This window comes from Canis lupus, chromosome 13, assembly GCF_011100685.1.
Source record: "Canis lupus familiaris isolate Mischka breed German Shepherd chromosome 13, alternate assembly UU_Cfam_GSD_1.0, whole genome shotgun sequence".
Classification (NCBI taxonomy): Eukaryota; Metazoa; Chordata; class Mammalia; order Carnivora; family Canidae; genus Canis; species Canis lupus.
This window is the reverse complement of record NC_049234.1, coordinates 26731741-26750703: the sequence shown is the minus strand read 5'-3', so window position 1 is coordinate 26750703 and position 18963 is coordinate 26731741. Positions and strand designations below refer to the sequence as shown.

At 39.8% G+C, this 18963-nt stretch overlaps 1 long non-coding RNA gene across 2 annotated transcripts in view; it reads left to right on the top strand.

The window, feature by feature from the left end:
* Positions 1-3769: 3769 nt before the first annotated feature.
* Positions 3770-18963, top strand: part of LOC111098449 — a 95784-nt gene continuing 80590 nt past the window's right edge. For both annotated transcript variants that reach the window (XR_005368309.1, XR_005368310.1), the window contains exons 1-2: positions 3770-3858; positions 4406-4585. This is a non-coding gene — a long non-coding RNA (uncharacterized LOC111098449). The remainder of the gene's footprint in view (positions 3859-4405; positions 4586-18963) is intronic.

The window sequence follows — 18963 nt, the reverse complement described above, 5'->3', positions numbered from 1 at the left end:
AAGACAGATGCTCGACCACTGAGCCACCCTGTGGCTCTAACTTAGAATGTTAGATACTCTAAGTGTCTCTCACTTAGAGTATTGTGAAACTCTCTAAATTACCTAGCAGGATTATGTTCACAGTGGGAACTTCCTTGCTATATACTTTGTTGGATTTTTTCCTTCTCCTTCTTCCACCTCCCACTTCTCCTCCTCCTCCTCCTTCTTCTTCCACTTCTTCTTCCCCTTCTTCCTCTTCCTCTTCTTTTCTCTTACTTCTCCCCTACTAGAATTTCTGGCAGTCATGTCCTAAATAAACTAATATTTGACGATAACTCTAAGGTCTGCATATGGAGAGTCTAAATGAAGACAGTTGCTATCAGAAGTGGTCCTAGGAATCAGATGATCAGGATGGGATCCCATAATGTTCCACTTGCTGGCCAGATGGCATCAGAGACCTGAGTGCTTAAAGTAAGAGAGGTGATGATAATCCCATAATGCTATAGCATCCTGATAACTAATATTATCACTTGTGGTTAATTCAGGTAAGCTAAAGGTGGAAGAGGATGGATTGTCTTATGCAGTATCTCTAATAGTTGAGATATATGCAGACAACAGTAATGATAAAGAAATTGGATTTCATTGCTCAATATTTATTACCATGAAAGCATAAAGAGAAAATAATGTCAGATTAAGATCAGATTGCTACTATATTAGTTTCTGAAGACCGTTATACAAAACACCATAAACATAAAGCTTATGGTTAGAAACAGGAGAAATTTATTCTGAGTTTTGGAGGCCAGAAGTCTAAAGTCAAAGGTGTTGGCAGGCCACATTACCTTCAGAAACTCTAGAAGGGAGAGTCCTTTCTTGTCACCTCCAGCTGCTATGGCTCCTGTTGTTCCTTTGCTTCTGGGAGCATAGCTCTAATCTCTGCCTCTGTCTTCACATGTCCTTCTGCCCTGTGTCTTTGTCTGCCTTCCCTCATCCTATAAGGATACCTGCACTAGGCTTAGGGTTCACTCGAAATCCAGCATGATCTCATTTCAAGATCCTTACATTAATCATATCAACCAAGACCCTATTCCAAATAAGCTTACATTAGTGGTTTCAGGTGGACATGTTTTTTTGGAGGGCAACTATTTAACTTCTTGTAGATACTAACTCAGAGCAAAATCCAACAGGTATGTATGGCAATACTTAAGCAGACTTTCACGTACAACCCAAGGACAGATTATACAGAAAATCAGTATCTGATTGTGAGAGTAGCAGAATTAAAAAGAAGGCTGATTTCAAAGCTACAGCAAGTATTTTACACTAAATTCTGTGTCCTGATATGGAAAGAATGGGCCACTGAGACCTGGGATGAGGATACCTGGATGGATATGCTTGAGAACTTTGGATCCCCAGAGTCTCCTAAACCTTCAGGATCACATAAATGTCTTTCTTCCCAGTGCTGGAGGATAGCAGCCTCCCTTGCCCACACATGATGCAAAGGTCATCCCTCAGGCACATGACTCTGAAAGTGGTGCTTGCCATCCTTAAGATCTGCCTCCATTCCTCTCTCTGCTTCTAGTAGACCAATAATTAAAGTGAAGTCTTAGCATGACTACCTGGAGGAATTGCTATTTCTGATTCTGGAGAAAAGGGATTCTTCAACAATGGATCTTCAGGATCCAGGAACATGTATCAGCAGTAACCAAGGCAACATGTTTGGGAATGGATTTTGAGGCTATTTATTGGAACAAGACATGGGGAATATAAGGCTGGATGAGGGACATTTCCTCATCACTCTGGTTTTTCTTTCTCCCAAGGATACTTGAACTCAGTTGTTAATATTCTAATAGGATGGCTGTTTGAAGCTTGGGAAAATGGTTATCTATGGAAGTTGTAGAATTGCCTTGTTGGAGTGTTGACAAAGGAGTCAGAAAGCTAAGGCAGGAAGGCATGTTAGAAAGGATTTACTGCCTAAGATTGGAGAATCTATCAACTGACTTTGTTCTTTAGTATAATCTTCAGATTCAGGGAATCTAAAGGATGAATATTAGTCAGATTTAAAGATATGAAGGATATTACAAGATGAGAAGGCAGCAAGAGCAGAGGCAAAGAAAGGAAAACAAAGTTACTAATAAATAAATGGTGAGAACGATTCAGCCCATTTGGGTAACAAGAAGTGGAATTGGTGAATCTAAAAAGATTATTCCTTTTAGGTTCGGGGAGAAAATTTGGTTCATCATGAGAAGCAGAGTCACACCCATCCTCATCCCAAACTGCCCCTGTTCTTCAACACTGCTGTTTGGCATTGAGTATAACCTAGAAGGCTTTCTGAAGAAGAATCTCCCAAGAGAAGTCTGACCTCTGTTTTCAATCCCCACCCCTGCTGACTCGCCCTGCCCTAGAGCACTAGATGGAGCTCTATGGAAGCAGTTCTAGGGGTGTAGGGAGAACTGGAAGGGAAGAGTTAATGAGTTTGCAGAATTGGATTTTCTCAGCTGGAACGAAGAATTGCTTGCTGGGACATAGCCTACAGATGGCACCCACTGATGGATGGCCTATTTCTAGATCATTGACACCTTCCGTTTATACATAGAAACACCTAGACAGCTGGAACCACTAGAGTCTTGCTTAGGGCATGATGTGTTAGAGAGAGCATGGGCTCTAAGTTCACCCAAAAGACCTGGGGTGATATTCCAGTTCTGCCATATAGAGCTGGTTGTAGCTGGGCAAGTTCTTCTACCTCGCTAGGACTTAATTTCCTCAACTCTACAGTGATGAAGACCTCTAATTAAAAAATGTATAATTTAGTAATTTGAGGAAAGTACATATATTAAGGAACATAGTGCATTTTATACATACATATACATATATACATATATGTGTGTATATATCTATCTATCTATCTATCTATCTATCTATCTATCCTGAAAGGAAGGCTACAAATAGTAAATCAAAGATTAGAATGAAAGAAATTTGAAATTTTTAGTCATTAAAAAAAAGTACTTTGAAATTCTTTAGCAGGGGGAGAAAAAGGTGATGGCATGGGGGGAGGGGTGTGCATGTGTTTCCCAAGGAACAAGACGGGGACCTGCCTGGCTTGACCTGCAGGACCTCTTGGTCTCTGTTGTGGTCTCTTGTCCTTCAGACAACATGGAGAGCATTGGAAAGCTGGGGCTACCAGGTAGAAGCAGAGGAAGAGATGATGTCTGACATGGAAAAATTAAATAGGAAGAATCTATTAGTTTCCACGTCTTTATTTTTTTCTCAAGGGCTTCTTTTTCTTTCTTTCTTTCTTTCTTTCTTTCTTTCTTTCTTTCTTTCTTTCTTTCTTTCTTTCTTTCTTTCTTTCTTCTTCTTCTTCTTCTTCTTCTTCTTTCTTTCTTTCTTTCTTTCTTTCTTTCTTTCTTTCTTTCTTTCCACTTTCCCTCCTTCCTGCCTTCCAATTTATTTATTTATTTATTTTAGAAAGAGAGAGAGTGTGCACATGGTGGGGAGGGGCAGAAGCAGAGGGAGAGAGAATATCTCAAGCAGACTCCACACTGAACAAGGAACTCAATCTCACAACCCTGAGATCATGACCTGAGTTGAAATCAAGAGTCAGATGCTTAACCTACTAAACCACCCAGGTGTCCCTCAAGGGCCTCTATCTGACTCATTTTATGCTTATGTTGAATCAACCCTCAATGCTATCTTTGCTGCTGGCCTCATGGGCCAGCTGCATTACAGCAAACCAAAGCTGCAGTTCACCTTTCTCCAAACCTGACTTACCTCCTTTCTTTACCAGGTGCCATGGGGCTTCTATTCCTTCCACTGGGTCTTTGGCCAATGTTTTTCAGAGGGAAGAGGAATAAAAGGAAGAGAAGAAAGAAGTGAAAGCAGAAAGTAAAGGAGAGAGAAAGATGGAAGGAAGGGAAGAGGGAGGAAAAGGGGTAGGGAGGAAGGAAAGAAGGAAGGGAGGAAGGAACAGAGGAAAGTAAGAAAGGAAGGGAGGGAAGGAGGGACGGAAGAAATCCCTTCCACATACAATTACTCATTCATATTCTCCCCAAAGTATATGAATAATAATCATTGTATCCATGTTAAAGATATAAAACCAAAGCTAGTTTGCCTTTTCCATGGTATTCCGTGAAACAAATATTTATTGATAATACCTAAGGTGAAAGATACTGTGCTAATCAATCCCTAGAAGATAATGTAAACGAGACAAGTTTTCTTACCTTACTGAGTTTACAAAACGCAAGTAGACTTGCAGTGGGCTGTATGTTTATGTCCTCAAAATTCATATGTGGAAACTCTCATCTCCAGACTGACAGTATTAAGATGCGGGACCTTTGGGAGGTGATTAGGTCATGAGTGTGAAGTCTTCAGAAATGGGATTAGTCTCCTTATAAAAGGGATCCTACAGAGTTTTATTTCCTCTTCCTACTAGGTGAGGATACAAGATGGCCATCTGCAACCTGGGAGGGAGTCCTCACCAGAGCCTAACCATGCTGGCACCTTGATCTCAGACTGCACATTTCCAGAACATGAGAAATCACTTCTGGTGTTTAAGCTCCCACTCTACAATTTGCATCTGAAGCCTGAACTGACCAAAACACAGTTAAGACAGGTGCGAACACAACACTAACAATGAGAAATGAATCAACTCCCAGATGAGAAATGCTCTCAACTCTTATGCATGTTCAGAGAGGTAGGGCATTCCTTAGAAGCACCATGGGTCACTTATTCTTTTTTAATCTTGCAGCTAAGGTTCTGGCTAGTGCTGATTATGAATATTGCATTTTTGACCTTGGTTTTAAAAAAAAGTTTGTATTTTACTTCCATTTGTTTTAGATGGAATAATTTTTTTCATGGCAAGGTTAAATAACTTGCCTCCCATAAATTTTAAAACACTTCTCAAACCACAGTACGAGAAAGTTGCAAACCTTAAATTGGACAGAGAGTGAATTATGTGTGTTCTGAGAAAGTTAATTTAGAGGCAGCTTCAGGTCACTGGAGAGAAATAGGATAGGGATTCCTCAGTAAACCAAGAGGCAACATTTAAGTCTTCATCCCAAGTTAGTTCTTGTTTTCCCAGTGCGATCCACACCATACCAGAAAATACGCTGTTCAGAGCAGATTTCATTCACTCTTTTTCTCAACCCACTTTATTGTCCATTGTTTGTGAGGTTCCTCAATCAAGAGGAATAAGCTATGGGTTTGTGACAGCATGATCTCTGCCAACAAAGAATTTAAAACCCAGTCAACGAGAGAAATAACAGCAATATCTTATGTTTTCACAATGCTGTATACAAAGCACTGTTATCCTACCTCAGCAAGACTAAATGGTACTCAAGAGGCTGCCTAGGGCAGAAGAGGTGGGGAAGAGATGGTGTTGGGATCTTGCTAGGGTCCTATATTTTGGAATAGGACAGATGCCTGTGGGTGGATAGAGCAGCTGTGTATGGACATTGGAATACCAGGCAACATATCAGGATTCAGGAGTCAGATGAGCACCTCAAAGATGACTTGGGGAGCCCCTTAGGAAGAGAATACTACCCATAATATTAATAAGAGCCAAATTTACTCATTACTTACTATATGATAAGAGGTATGCAAATACCTATTTATTTAATTCCAAGAAGAACTTGGTAAGTATTATTATTCCCATTTGCTAAAGAGAAAACTGAGGCATAGTAAGTTAAGTAATTAGCTCAAGATCACATGTCCCATGGCTGGAATTCAAACCCAAGCCCTAACTTTGAAGTTCATGGTCTTTTTTTTTTTTCTAAAGATTTTATTCATTTATTCATGAGGGGGAGGGAGAGAGAGAGAGAGAGAATGAGGCAGAGACATAGGCAGAGGGAGAAGCAGGCTCCATGCAGGGAGCCCGATGTGGGACTCGATCCCAGGTCTCCAGGATCAGGCCCTGGACTGAAGGTGGCGCTAAACCGCTGAGCCACCCGGGTGGCCCAGAAGTTCATGGTCTTAACCACTGTATTATACTGAGGTCAACATCTCAGATTCCAGAGATTTTAAACTACACCAAAGTCAGAAGAATCAGCATATAAAGATGAAGAAGATGCTTGTTCTTGAGAAATGTAGGCTTCACAAAGAGTTACCTGACATGGCTAAGTGGCCATAGGACCAGCAAGGCACCCCAGAAGGAGAATGGAGAATTGCTTTTCTAAGGAACTTGCAAGTTCTGTAAGGGTAAGGTCTGCCTCACCCTTAAGCTTGTGGTATTTCTCCATAATGCCTAGACCAGAGATGGTTATGTGGTAACTCCCCAGCAGAATTCATCCCACCTTCTGTTATCCTTCTTGAACACTTGTTATTGACACAGAGGGCATTTTCTCATAGAGGGAGAAAAGGCAATGCTCAATAATTGGGACAATAAATTTTGGGAGAGTGCTCTAAGAGGAAAGGGTAAGGAAGTATCGATTCTGTGTTTGGGGTAGTAGGAGAGTCTTCCCAAAGGAGGCAAAAGTCTAAGTAGATCTTAAAGAATGAGGTATAATTTACTAGGAGTGAGAAAGTGGTATTGCAAAAACAGGGGTCAGTATATGCAGTGGTTCCCAAACCAAATGAGCAACTGGAGAACTTGTTACAAAAAAAAAAAAAAAAAAAAAATTGTAATTCCTAACCTTGGGATTCTGATCCCAGTGATCTGGAGTTTGTCTAGGAGCTTGTGTTTTTAACAAGTCACTCAGGGAGGGGCCTGGGTGGCTCAACTGGTTAAGCATCTAACTCTTGGTTTTGGCTCAAGCCATGATCTTAGCTTCATGGGATCAAGGCTGGAGTCTGTCTCCATGTTCAGTGGGAAGTCTACTTCTCTCTCTCTCTCTCTCTCTCTTCCTCTGCCCCTCCCCTTGCTCATGCTCTCTGTCTCAAATAAATAAATACCTATTTAAAAAACAACAAAAATAAAAAGACACAAGTCATCCAGGACTTTATGCAGCTCCTTGGCAAAGTGCTTTGGAAGTGACACACTGTGTATATATGCTTGTCAGTGAAAGAGCAGCACATATTAAAGAGTGGGTGAGCGTTTCTGTGAAGTTGTCAAGGGGACTGAAGAGGGTGGGAGATGTGCCAGAAAATATGGGTGGGGACTGGATTGTAGGGGCCCTGGTATCTTATAGACACTGTGGAGCTGGAAGAGTTATCAAGCAGAGGAACACCCTCATCAGGTGGGATTTTTAGCAGACAAGTCTGGGTAGATTTGGGGGAATCATTAGATTAGGAACACCTGGAGGCAAAGAGAACAGCTAAGAAGTTAGTATAATAGTGTCATAGGGGGAGAAACTTGCTGAAGTGGAGAGAAGAGGCCCCCATTTGGAAGATAGTTCTCTGATGGAAGGCACAAGCTCGTCATCCATCATTTTGATATATTTTTCTTTGATAGTATATAACTTTTTTTTGTCATTACTTGAAATCTGTTATGAAATATTTATTTCTTGGAAAACACTTTTCTTCCATCCCACTTCCTACCCTCAAAAGTCACAAAAATCAAAGAAACTGAAGTAGTTCCCTTTGGGTTTAAATTTGTTCATCCAAAGGCAGATTCCACAATCATTTAGACACTGGCAGCCTTGGTGCAGACATGAATTGATTTCAACACTTTTAAGGAGAATCAGATAAATCCTGGGAAACAAAATGTTCTGTGTTTAAGACAGAGAAAGGGCAAGTGGAGAAGTTGGAAGCATTTGTGCCAAATTTCTACCACTTGCCCTCAAACATTTTCTTCTCTTGCATATATTTTCCACTCATTCATCTGCTGAGATTTTGCTTATGGAAGTTAGTATTCTATTGGTTCTGTATTCAAAACATTGGGGGAAAATTTTTGAGGCTAAATAATAATAAATAACAATATGTGAGGTGGTGTGGAAAGAATAGAAGGAACGAGGAGATTCATTTAATATGCCTTAAGTGAAAATATAATTTTATAGATACCTTTAAAAACATCCATATCTTTTGACCAGTAATCCCACTACTGGGAATTCATCCCAAAGACAAACTTCTAAAGGAAAACAAACAAACAAACAAACAAAACTGTGAAAGCAAAGGATTTGGAGCAGCAATCTCTATGTAGGAAAAATCAAAACAAAACAAAAGATTAAAACCCTAAATATTCCAAGTACAATGGGATGGTTACATAAGTTATGTTAGTTAATTGATGACATATAAATTGAAATTTTTTTTTACCAGTTATAACTGGTCAGAGAAGGGTGAATTTGTTCTTTAGCTGTTTCATACCAGGAGTCAATAAGTACCACCCACAGGCCAAATCTAGGCCATGCCTATTTTTATAAATAGAGATTTACTGGAACATAGCCATGTATGCCCATTTCTGTACATATTTCTAGCTACACCAGTTGACTTGAGTTGCTGTACAAAGACCATGTGGCCTGAGAAACCTCAAATATTCATTATCTGGCCCTTTACAGAAGAAGTGGCCAGCCTCTGATTTAGACTAAGGCAGCAACAATATCTCTCAGGTTGGTTTGCTATGAGCTCCCACACCAGAGAGTGAGATCTCAGAGAGAAAGGCATGGCAGACACAGTTTTGAACATCAGCACGTGCCACCCCAGCACATGACCCTGGGGATGGTATTTTACAGTCAGAGTCTTAGTGGTCTCAACTGTGAAGTGAGGATGGTACTTCCCCTACAGTGTTGCAAAGAGAACTGGAGATCTTATTTGTAGCATGCATAGCTTGATGCTTGGACCTGGTCAGGACCTCAATCCAGGGGTCAGGCACACTGGGCTGACACCCGAGCACAACCACTTATTCACTCTGTGACCTTGGGGAAGTTACCTATCTTCCTGAGCCTCAATCTACTCATAACGTAAAATGAGGATGGTGAAGTTCTATCAGGTTCGGGGTTCATTGGGAAAACATTTGTAAAATGTTTAGCATAGTGCCTAGTACCTATGGCAATACCTGCAAGAGGCAGCTAATACTCTCTCCCCTCCCATTTCTATCTCATCACCCAAGTATGATAATGACACTCCTTGGCTTGCATTAATGTGTCCCAATGACCTTCTCGGGGAAGACTGAACTCCCTAGCCTAACAAGGCTCCTCATGCTGTTCCTGCTGCCTCTTCAGCTTTCTGTCCCCACCTGTCCCTTCTCCATGTACAACATGCAGCACAGTACCTCATAAATCTATTTTGATTGTTTTTAAAAGTTAACAAATATGCATTATGTTTTGAATTTTGAAAGGTGAATATATTACTTGAAAACAAACACACACCAAAAGACCTAACACTTAGGGTACTTGCTATATGCTGCTCTAAGAACTACACAACACTCGCTTAGTCCTCATAACCACCCTGTATAGGAAGTATACCCATTAGCCTCATTTTGCAGTTAAGAAAACTGAGCTACAATGAGGTTGAATAATTTAGCCGAAGTCACAGAGGTGGCAAATAACACAGGATTTAAATTCAATCAACTGCCTGCAAGAGGCTACACTGTTAAACACATTGCTGGACTTCCTCTTGCCACATAAATAGAACTGAAAGGAGAGTTAATGGGTTAATTTAAAAGGCTGATAATTCCAGGTGTGGTGGGAGATGTAGAACGGCTGTAACCCTCACATATTTATGGTGGAAGTATACATTGGTTATAATTACACGTATATTCCACCATAATTACAGATTATGGTGGAAGTATGTATCCGTCCAACCATCTTCCAACACTTGTTTATCAGCATCTCTTAACATTTAGTATGAACTTACTCTGTGACTCAGCAATTCTGTCCCTAGGCATTTCCCTGAGACACAGGAATGCAGAGGTCAACCAAAGACATGGAAAAAAAAAATGTTTGCAGCAGCTTTCTTGTGTAATCGCCCTTAAATGGAAACAATCCAAGTAAATAGGTGCAAGGATAAATAAATTATAGTGTACCTGTATACTATATTGATACTACATATCCATATAAATAAACTACTGTAATGTACAATAATAAGGTGGGTACTTTCTCAATCATAATGCTGAGCAAAATAAGCCAGGTGCACCAAATGCATCCTGTATGACTCCACTTATAGATGCTTCAAGAATAGGCGATATAATTGATGTCAGTAGGAGCCAAAAGGTGGTTACCTAGGTATATGCATAAGGTGGGGGGAGGGGGAAAGTGTTTGACTAGGTAGGAGGAGAGACCTTGGATCCTGGAAGTCTTTTGCTTCAGCTGAAAAGTGATTACACAGGTGGAGACATACATAAAACCATCAAGGTGTGTTCTTCAGATTTGTTCACATTGATGTATATACCTTATATCTCAAAAAATGTTAATGACTAAGTCTTAGTAAACTATAGACCTTTGAAATTTAATTGAACAAGAAGGGACTGTGTTCTCCCTCTCTGTTTCTCAAAACAAACCCCCTTCCCTAACTCTCCCAGAGGACTCCAGGTTATGTTCTATTTAGAGTGTCATAACATCAAATAATGGACTGCTTCTCCAGCAGAAGAGCACAATTGGCCTAGAATTCTCAAATAGAATACTAGAAAACAGAAGCAGGTTCTTTCTGCCTGATATAGTAAGTGAGTAGACTTCCCCCATTGCTGTAGCCAGCAACCAATCAGGCAATTGTTGTTGGCTCAAGAGCAATGGGATTGTGAAAAGCATCCAAGGATGGGGTCAGTGTTTGACGAACTGCCTCAAGCCACAAGCTCATGCACTAAATCAATAAAAATCATCAACAGATTTTTGGACTTACTTTAAGAAAGTAGCATTTCTATGAACCTTCTAGACAGATACAAAGAACAGCTTGACTCTGAGTTTTAAGAACATCTTGCAAATAACAATTCCCATTGTTCGGAGTTGCTCTGGCTGATGAGCAAATGATTTCACAGCTTGACAGTACGTATGTAGCTAAATATCGATGTTGCACTTGGGAGAACCTCAAGATTTGATTCCTCATGAGGAAAATTTGGATCATATTGCAACCAAGAGCCAATGAGTTTTGAGGTTCACTGGTTTGCATCGTAGAAAGCTTATCTGGTGACTTGAACATTATACATCTCTCTTGTTGTCTTTGAACGTAAGATGTTTTAAAAGAAATTTCAAAATTTTATTTTGGCAAAGCTACTCTTATAAGGCCCAGTAGCAGAACCAGGAAATATTTATTGAGAATTTACTCTGCTTTTTGAAATGGGTTTGAAAACCACATTTAGTAGATGAGAAACTGAGTTAGCCAAAGTTCCCATAATACCCAATCCCAGCAAAGTCAGAATTTGAATCAAGATTTTCTGAGCTTAGGAAAAACTGTCTTAAGAGCTTGGTCAATTAGAGTTGCTTCTTTAAAGTAAAATAATAACATCTTAAGATCAAGTCATATTTCTGCTGTTCACTAGGTATGCGACCTTGGACTAATTAGTTCACTGCTTTAACTTTAGTCTTTTGATCTGAAGAATAAATAGGTTTGCCCTAGTGTCTCTCCAAAATGTTGTGGGTTTGTACCTACCATATTTAGCTCAAAAAATGTGTCCCTTTTTATTTCCTGCCATTGCACAAAAAGAACCACATTAAAATCAAAGACAGTTTTATTTGAACTAGAAATCTGTTGGGAAATTGTAATTCAAACCACTCAATCTATTCTTTTCTATAATAAGATTATTTAAAATTACCCACTCTCACGGAGAGGGACTGGTGATGAAAGACCTGAGTTGTATAACCAAGGCCAGATTGAAAGAATTCAGCATAATTGAAATGGATAGATAATGTGCCAAAAGACCTGAGAATGTTTAGGACAGAAGAAATGTAAATACTTTAAAAAATTGAGTAAGTAAACATTCTAATAGAACAAGTAGTGATTTTCTTTATGTAATATGGAAGTCAAAAGAGAGTTTTCAGCTTGTATTTGCTTGTAGTTTCATTAAAACAATTTTCAGAAGGATTTCCTGTATCCATGCTTTGCTATAGAATTGGGAGGGTGATGGCCACTCAAGTGAGCAGATTATTTCCTTGTAAATTTCCTAGAGAGATTAGTCTTCTTTTCTCTAAATTAGCCTGAAGTATGTCTCATCTACCTGAATTATGCTCTTGGAATGGCAACACAGTCTTCCAGAAATTAAAAAAAAATCTGGTTGTTATCTGGTAAAGTCAGAGATGATCCTTTTTTCATTTCAGCCAGTTCAAGATTGGAATGATAATAAAAATTGACCTTTTCATATTTCAGTTCAATTCAACTAATATTGATTCAACATTTATTATACTTAAGTATAATTGCTAGATTTGGGGGATAAAGATTTCTAACTATACGAACCCACTTTAGTAAGATTAAAATTATAGTAAAATGAGATAAATGTACTAAAAGCATTAGGCTTGCATCTCATCAATCCCTTGGAGGAAGAGAAATGAATATAGTCTGAGAATCATGGAAGACTCCCTGTAAGGAGTGACTCATACTCCTAACTCTTGGAAACGAACAAGGGGAGGCAGAAAGGGAGGTGGGTGGGGGGTGGGGGTGACTGGGTGACGGGCACTGAGGGGGGGCACTTGATGGGATGAGCCCTGGGTGTTATACTATATGTTGGCAAATTGAACACCAATAAAAAAAAAAGAAAGGACTTAGAAATGCAACAAAGTTATGAGCTAGAAGTTTTTCGTTTTTTGAATGTCAGTAAAAACCAAACAAAAGAAAGGAAGCAACAAATGTTGGAGAGGATGTGGAGAAACGGGAACCCTCTTGCACTGTTGGTGGGAATGTGAACTGGTGCAGCCACTCTGGAAAACTGTGTGGAGGTTCCTCAAAGAGTTATAAATAGACCTGCCCTACGACCCAGCAATTGCACTGCTGGGGATTTACCCCAAAGATACAGATGCAGTGAAACGCCGGGACACCTGCACCCCGATGTTTCTAGCAGCAATGTCCACAGTAGCCAAACTGTGGAAGGAGCCTCGGTGTCCATCGAAAGATGAATGGATAAAGAAGATGTGGTCTCTGTATACAACGGAATATTACTCAGCCATTAGAAATGATGAATACCCACCATTTGCTTCGATGTGGATGGACCTGGAGGGTGTTATGCTGAGTGAAATAAGTCAATCAGAAAAGGACAAACATTATATGGTCTTATTTATTTGGAGTATATCAAAAATTAGTGAAAGGGAATAAAGGGAAGGAGAAGAAAATGAGTGAAAATATCAGTGAGGGTGACAAAACATGAGAGACACCTAACTCTGGGTAATGAACAAGGGGTAGTGGAAGGGAAAAAAAAAAAGGGGTAGTAGAAGGGGAGGTGGGGGGGTTGGGGTGACTGGGTGATGGGCACTGAGGGGGGCACTTGGCAGGATGAGCACTGGGTGTTATGCAATATGTTGGCAAATTGAACTCCAACAAAAAAAGTTTAAAAAGTAAAAAAAAAAAAAAAAAAAGGAGTGACTCATGAGGGCAGTTTTGCTTTATTTTAAAGATTTTATTTGTTTCTGTCTGAGAGGGAAAATGTTGTACAATGTGTGGGGGAGAAGCACAGGGATAGATGCAGACTCACCGCTGAGCAGGGAACCTCACATGGGGCTTGCTTTCAGGACTCCAGGATCATGACCTGAAGGAGCTGGAAAAATGGAAGGCAAGGGGATTAGACTTGACCTAGAGAATTTTCTTTTTAAAGATTTTTACATTTATTTTAGAAAGAGAGAGCAAGAGAAAGCCAGAGGGCCAGAGGGAGAGAAATCTGAAGCCAACTCTCTACTGAGTGGGGAGCCCCATGCGGGGCTAGATCTCAGGACCTTGAGATCATTACCTGAGCCAAAATCAAGAGTTGATCACTTTACAGACCAAGCCACCCACTCCAGACCTAGAGAATTTACATATCTGAATTGGGTGCTTGGGTGGCTCAGTCAGTTAAGTGTCTACCTTCAGCTCAGGTCACGATCTTGGGGTCCAGGGATCTAGCCCTCAGTGGGAAGTCTGCTTCTCCCTCTCCCATTGCTCCCCACCCCCCACAGTCATGCTCTCTCTTCTCTCAAGTAAATACATAAGATCTTTAAAAAAACAAAACAAAACCTGAATTTATGAATTGAAATTAAATACTTGACAGAGTGGCCAGGGTTTCCATCCTCCACTGGGCACCATACATCCTCTTATTTGGGTAATTTATGCATCTTTCAGCCCAGCCTCTAGAATCCTCAGACTGGTCAGTGCTCAATTAACAATGTTTTAAAAGATTATAACGGGTTATCAAAGTATCAATGTATTCTCATGTGCAAAGCACAAGAATGTTAACAAAAGTAATATAAATACTATGTGTTAACAGATTCACCTTATGCAGTTGTTTCCTCTTTGAGGAAAGGAGGCCAGGCCTTTGTAGCCACACCCCAAATCACCACTGAATGTGAGCTTAACATGGAGTAAAGCAGCTTTCCCCCAGCACAGGAACATTCCTAGAAAAGGACTTATTTGTGAATCATCGGAAGTCACCACATCTGGCAGTTAGGGGCATAAGTGTCTCCTCTGTCCTGAAAGGGAATCTGAGCAGTGCACCATAGTATCCACTATTGCCATATTATTTACACCTATTAATCTATTAAGGATACAAATATCTAATCCTAATAACGTTTCAACCCCTGCTGGAATTCATTATCAGATCTGTTCTAGGACTGAAATAACAATATATCATAACACACTAAGATAATGCCACCAGCACTGAGGGCAAAAATCCCATCCCCATTCCTTTTGCACCTTCAAGTAGAAAGGCTCAAGGAGGGAAGAAAGAGCTCTAATCAAGCCGTGTGACACACGGGAACATCAGCTGAAAGTAAAGGAATGGATCACCTCATTTTACCTTGAAAGTAGCCTCTGATGTAGGGATTCCATCAAGAAAGAAGAGACAAAAATCACATCAACAGACTTCCAAAATCCCTGATTGCTCTCACCTCTCAACTCTACTACCATGAAAAGCTCCCTTCTAGTTACATTGCAAAGTTATGCTTATCTAATTTAAGCCTCACAGCAAACTTCTGAGTTTGGTATCCTCATCCTCATTTTGTAAATTGGAAAATTCATATTCAGATGGTTTCAGTGTGTTATTCAAATATATCAGATGACAGAACAGGAACTTTCACACAGGTGTGTTGGCCCCAAAGCCATACAAAACCTGTCACCGAAGTCAACTGCCTCTGGAAGCTTCAAATTAAAATGCACCTCTAAGGGAGAAAATGGATTCACTATTGAGAAAGATAATTTTCTAGAAATCTCTTAGAAATGGAAAGAATGAATTATAAACCCAATTCCCCTAAAATCTAAACACTTTAGAAATGAGTTTCTTGAAAGTTGTTTTTTTCCCCCACAGTGCAACTTTGCATCAAAAGAAACAATCCATTCAAAGTGTCTCACCTCACTAAATTATGAGATAGCTTTCCAATGAACAAACAAAACAAAACTCCCCCAGCCCCAGGATGAAAGCAATTTTTAGGCAATTAAAAATAGAGATATAATTCTAAAACTTACTATTATCAGAATTAAAATAACACTTCAGGGGCCCCGGGGTGGTTCAGCTGGTGTAGCATCAGACTCTTGATTTTGGTTCAGGTCATGATCTCAAGGTCATGAGATCAAGCCCAGTGTCAAGCTCCTCACTGGGCGTGGAGCCTGATTAAGATTCTCTCTCTCCCTCTTCCTCTGCCCAACCCCTCCCCTGCTTATGTGCACACACTCTCTCTCTTTCTCTCTCTAAAAATATAAAAAATAAAAATAACAGTTCATCTCTTGAATTCTAGCAAAGCCTTTGAACTGGCCAGAAAGTAGCAAAAATAGGAATGAATCGAGTAATAACTTCTCACTCATAAAATGTCTAGTGCTAAGGAAAAATCTGAGGTTATAGGGGAAATTATATAAATGCTAACTATTAACAAACATTAATCAATGATACACAAGACCCAAGATGCTCATTGGAGGTTAATAGTAAGGAAAATGTCTTTGGCTGGCCACTGTGATGTTCTCCATTATTCTGTGAAGCTAAGCTGATGTATAGAGTCATTGGATTATTGCTTATAGACGGGGGGGTGGTGGGTGGGGAGTATGCTTATCCAACCGGATCTGGCCTCACAGTATATGAGAATCAAGTAGACACAGATTAGAACTCTTTGTGCATTCTATTGGTAGAAAACTTTCTTGTCAGAGATGTTGATAGTTTGGTATAATAAAAATTATATAGTCTTATGAATCCACACTTTGGGATGTTACTTAGCTTCTCCTAGCTGAGTTTTCCAGTCAATGAAGGAAGAATGGGGATCATCTACTTTGCTGTCATGCAGGAATAAATAAATGCAATGATGCATGTGCCCTAATAAAGCGATCTATTTTGCTTCTTCCTTCCCTTTTTCATGATGAACTTGTGTTCAGGATATGTTGAAAATAATAATAGACCTCTTGTGAATGAACTTACATATAAAGTAGCTAGGAAAAAATGGGAAGTGAATGTATAATTTGGTTAATCATTCAGAACTGTGTTTTAAAATAACTTCCTCTGGAATATTAAGAAGGTATTAAAAGTTAACTATGTATCATTTTTACAAGGTTTGTATTGACAGAAGAATCAAATTTTATTGGAGAAGACAAAATGTATATAAAGTGGGTACTGAAGAGCCAGAGATATAGTGGATGTCCGGTAGAGAGGAAGTCTTATTTTTGTACGTATGTTCAATTTTGTCTAGATCAGTGGCTTCTGAGTATTTGAAGTACTCAAGACATTTGTTCCTGGCTACTTACTATTGGCCCCAGATCACACCCAGCTCCCCTGTTTTGGGACATTTGGTTTTCCGTCTTTATTACTACTTCCTGTCTATATGTGTCTTTGATCTATGATCAAATTTTGTACTTATTGACTTAACATTTAATTTAATCATCCCTTCGAAGCATGATTCCTCTGAGCATGACTTCTGCTATCACCTCATGACTGATATATATTTATACAAGGCAACTCACCTGGTGCCTCTGTGATTTCTTGGGCCCATCCCTGACCTGGACAGCCCCAAGCTGGCCACTAACTTAATGTTGAAGGAACATTTGACTTTAGATGTTTTATTTTTATTTCTTCAAAGAGAGCAGGATCTTACTCTAAAAATAGAAGAGAGGAGAGGGGTGATTATTTGCTGAACACTCCACTGTCAGAGTGACGGCAATGTGGGAGACTGGAAAACTTCTCCCCATCTTTACACCCTCCCTGTGATGAAATAATGCATCCAAGTTTTCTGCCACATGACTTTGTGGTACTTGCCATTAAAGTTGGTAGAATATATTTCCCCATTCCATTGACGTTAGGCTTGGCCAAGGAACCTGCTTTAGCCAGTGAAGTATTAGCGCTCATGCCATGGACAGATGCTTTAAATGCTTTCCTGTGATTAGACTCAACCTCTTGCACTTCTGCCTCTGTAACAGAATGAGCATCCAGAAAGCTGCTGGCTCTGAAATAATAAAGACACAACATGGACCACAGCTTATTTTAAAGTTAAAGGATTAAAGAAGTGAACAAAATGGTCTAACAGCACAAGAATGATCATTTGTACCATTGCTGGAAGGGACTATATGTTGTATCTGTCTTCCTTGTTTCCTGCCCTGTCCAGCCCCCTCATCCTACCCTCAAGTCTGCATAATGATATATCCATGCTGAGTTGGGTATATTCTCAGTACAGCCTTTTTATTTTTAAGATTTTCTTTATTTATTCCTGAGAAACACACACCGAGAGAGAGGCAGAGACACAGGCAGAGGGAGAAGCAGGCTCCATTCCATGCAGGGAGCCCGATGTGGGACTCAATCCCGGGTCTCCAGGATCACACCCTGAGTTGAAGGTGGCGCTAAACCACTGAGCCACCAGGGCTGCCCTCAGTATAGCCTTGATCTTGATTCTCAGTACAGCCTTGATCAGAGAAGCCAGTATATCAAGTAGACCTGCTCATATTTAAATAAAAATTATTTATTATTGACTGTATTGATTATTGATTGTACACAGCAAATCCAGATGATAGAAATGAATAACATAAGATATAATCCCTGTTCTCAAGACGTTCACTCTTGTCAGGAAGAATTGTAGGTAGGAGACAAGCCAGTACATTATGTATTATCAAAGGTGATGGTCAAACTACCCAAGAGAATAGATAGAAAAATGAGCCAAAGGAGGCTTGGTGAATGTCTATAAAAGAGAATTTCTGAGCTGAGTTTTCCAGGTATGAATAGCTGTACCAGATGGACAAAAAGAGCCCTCCCACAGAGAACAACATTTTCAAAGGACAGATCTGTTAAAAAATAAATATATCACATGGACAAACAAGAGATATTCAAGGTCCTACAAGCATATGGCTGGGTCAGAGCATCTGTAAGGTGAACTAGAAGGCAGGCAGGATCCCCAGCATGGTATCCCTGAATTGGTAGGGGAAAGAATACTTAGTTGTTGATTCTTTTGTGTCACTTCCCACCAATGCTGGAAAAAACTCAGCCAGGCATTATTTCTACTCTCATCCACTGTAATCCACTAATCAGGTGGAGAGGGTATTGTATTGCATCAAAATTGGACGAGAAAGATTTGATTCAATCCTATGCATCTGTCTCAATCTGTGCCTAGCATAGGTATCTTGATACTATTTCCAAGTTTCTTCCTCCATTTCAGCTTGGCTACCTATTATCGGATTCTTAAAAAATCAAGTTTGGAAGTAGAAGAAACTATGCCATTTTCACCAGTCCAGACTTAGCAGTGGTGAAATTAATGTTATATTTGATTTCTACCTGGATCCTCAGGTCCATGTCTCAAATCAATCAGAACCAGTAATAGACGAGGAATGATTGTCAAGATTTCTTCAATAACTGCCTCACCTCTGTAATGCCAAGAGATTTGAACTGAGATTGTGAGCAACCCAGAGACTTGGAAGATTTTTTTAAAGGTGCCTGGTCTGGTGAGATTTGCCAAGCCTATACAGGTAGGCTCTCATAACACAGGTTATGAGAGAGATCATGAAGAAGCATTATTTTAGTTTGTACTTTGAATGATCAGGATATTTGCAGGT